Raw genomic sequence first — 2,917 nt, 5'->3', positions numbered from 1 at the left:
CCAATTGAGCATCTCTGGAGAGACCTGAAAATGGCTGTCCACCAACGTTTACCATCCAACCTGACAGAACTGGAGAGGATCTGCAAGGAGGAATGGCAGAGGATACCCAAATCCAGATGTGAAAAACTTGTTGCATCTTTCCCAAAACGACTCATGGCTGTATTAGATCAAAAGGGTGCTTCTACTAAATACTGAGCAAAGGGTCTGAATACTTATGACCATGTGATATTTCAGTTTTTCTTTTTTAATAAATTTGCAAAAATTTCTACATTTCTGTTTTTTTCTGTCAAGATGGGGTGCTGAGTGTACATTACTGAGAAATAAAATGAACTTTTTTGATTTTTGGAAAATGGCTGCAATGAAACAAAGAGTGAAAAATTTAAAGGGGTCTGAATACTTTCCGTACCCACTGTATGTTTTAAAAGTAGTATGAAGCCTTTAGTGTCTGAGATGGAGCTGTTAAAGCCTGATAAATGTCCTCAAGTGATCTCACATGAGCCAGAATCGGTTGAAAACACCAAGTTTGAAAATGAAACAAATCTGATGGTGTGGAGTTAGAAAGAAGTAAGCTCCCAAACCTCTTAAGCTGCTGTTCATCTCTGCAGGAAACATTAACCGCTACTAGCATAATACACCCCAATTTACCAACCAGCTGTTAGAGTAACATGTGTATTGTGGGTAATGTAGGCGCCTGGTTTTGACAAAGAAGAATAAAAATGATATCTCTGGTTCAACTGCATTTTGATTATTTTTTGTCCCTGTCATAGGTGAGACAATGTTACAATAGGGCAATGATTAAAACTATGAAAACTATTTTAAGAAAACTCATTCACTCAAATAAAGAAAACATAACATTCCCAGCGCAATAATAACGGGACATGTGATGCTGTTCTTTCTGGTTCAGGTTTCAAAGATGTAATTCACGTGAAGTAAAGTTTAAAAAATAACCCATCATGTTTATCAACTGCTTTATCGTATGTTTACCCAACAATTATATTTTAAACTTTACTTATATTCACAATCTGATCTCTTTTTGAAGAATCTGGCAGCCTGGATTATTATATTCAGGGTGAATTCAATTGTTTAGTGCCTAACATGACTGGTCCCCATGGGGAGCAAAATTCAGGTTTACAATTTTTGAAGAGTTATTGATATTTCAAGTCATTTTTGTGTTCACAAAAATTTATAATGAATTTAGCAGTTAAAATTATCTCTCTAGACCCTTCAGAAAGGGTGGATCCCACCAGGTTACCTGCCAGTCTGGTCCTGAAATTGGTGTGTGTGTGTGTGTGTGTGTGAAGTAACTCTGCGGCTCGGCAGACAGGCCTCCCTCAGGGTCCTAGTGCCCGACCACAACAGGGATTTAAATTATGAACCAGAGGAAACAACCAGAACGATTATTTTAAGCCTATAAATATAAATTATATTTGTATTATTTTATAGTATTTATCAATGTTCTTGCTTCTCTTTGTTGACTACATGTCTGCTGCTAAAAAAAATTTAATCTGATAATTAAATTTGTTTTTATTATTCGGTGGGGCTCAGGACCATGTTCCAGATCCAGACCCAACAGGACCAGATTCAAAGGTCTGTTCAAAACGGCCAGAATGACTCTCACTCGTCCACTTTCACAGTTCTTCTGATGGATTCCCAGACTTTAATGTGACGAACCCCCACAGTCTGTGTGCTGAGCTCCAGCACCCCTTCATCAGCACTAAACGTCTTTATGTGAACTGATTTTAAACTGGATGTTATTTAACAGTTTTCATTCTAAAGACCTTTAACAGCAGAATCCCCAGAATAAGCAGCGAGTCTCAAACTGACGCCCGTGGGTCTCGACCATGTGTCCATATGTGACGACTTGAGAGTGAGAACGGGTTGCTTACATGGTCCAAACCACCGTTAAGCAGCTCAGGGGTTACCAGTTGTATAGTTGGAACTGCAGCTCCTGACCTGTGGTTAGAAGCTGAGCTCCTTGTGACTGAACGCTGCCTTCTGTTGTTGTGGGGAAATGCATCCAGAACAGTGTTACACTAAGAAAGGAACAACACACAACTACACAACTACACATTCATTTCTTTAAACTCTCTATTTGAACTTTTCTCATTTCAAAATGTTCTAAAGTCATAATTCCCATGTGTTCCAGTCAGCTGAGCTCCGTCACAATCTACTAACAAGACGGGATTATCTGGAGATTTTATTGTTACTGCAGATGGAAAAATAAGAGCCAGTCCTGTGTGTTCATACTCTGAAGAGACTCCACCCCTCACCTGACTTCCTGAGACAAACCAGGAAACAGGTTGTTATTCTGCCTCACTGAGACGAGACACACTGAGAGTCAGACGGTAAGACTCCCCTTCAGACCAGAACCAGCACTTCCACTGAGAGAGGACAGCTACAGGAGGGATACTGGGAACACTGGGAACACTGGGAATACGAGCACTTCAACCTGCTGCTGAATCCACAAACTGAACAAGAGTTTGACGAGAACAAAGACTCAAAGTGAAGGTAACTTTCAGGACCGTTACTGAAGGAGGGAGTGGCTGACTGTTTCCTGTCTGAGCGTCTGCTGCTGTGACTTCAGCTTCACTCAGAGACTAAATGGCTTCCAGATTAGAGGAAGATCTCTGCTGTCCTGTCTGCCAGGACATCTTTAAAGATCCTGTCATCCTGTCATGTTGCCACAGCATCTGTAAAGGCTGTCTGCAGAGCTGGTGGACAGAGAGAGGAAGTCAGGACTGTCCAGTTTGTAAGAGGAGACATTCAAAGGACGAACTGCCTCCTAACTTTTTATTAAAGAACCTGTGTGAGAGTTTCCTGCAGGAGAGAGATCAGAGAGCTTCAGAGGCTCTCTGCAGTCTGCACTCTGAGAAACTCAAACTCTTCTGTCTGGACCATCAGCAGCCAGTGTGTCTCG

Source organism: Micropterus dolomieu, linkage group LG04 (genome assembly GCF_021292245.1).
Source record: "Micropterus dolomieu isolate WLL.071019.BEF.003 ecotype Adirondacks linkage group LG04, ASM2129224v1, whole genome shotgun sequence".
Classification (NCBI taxonomy): domain Eukaryota; kingdom Metazoa; phylum Chordata; class Actinopteri; order Centrarchiformes; family Centrarchidae; genus Micropterus; species Micropterus dolomieu.
Note: the sequence above shows the minus strand (reverse complement) of the source record.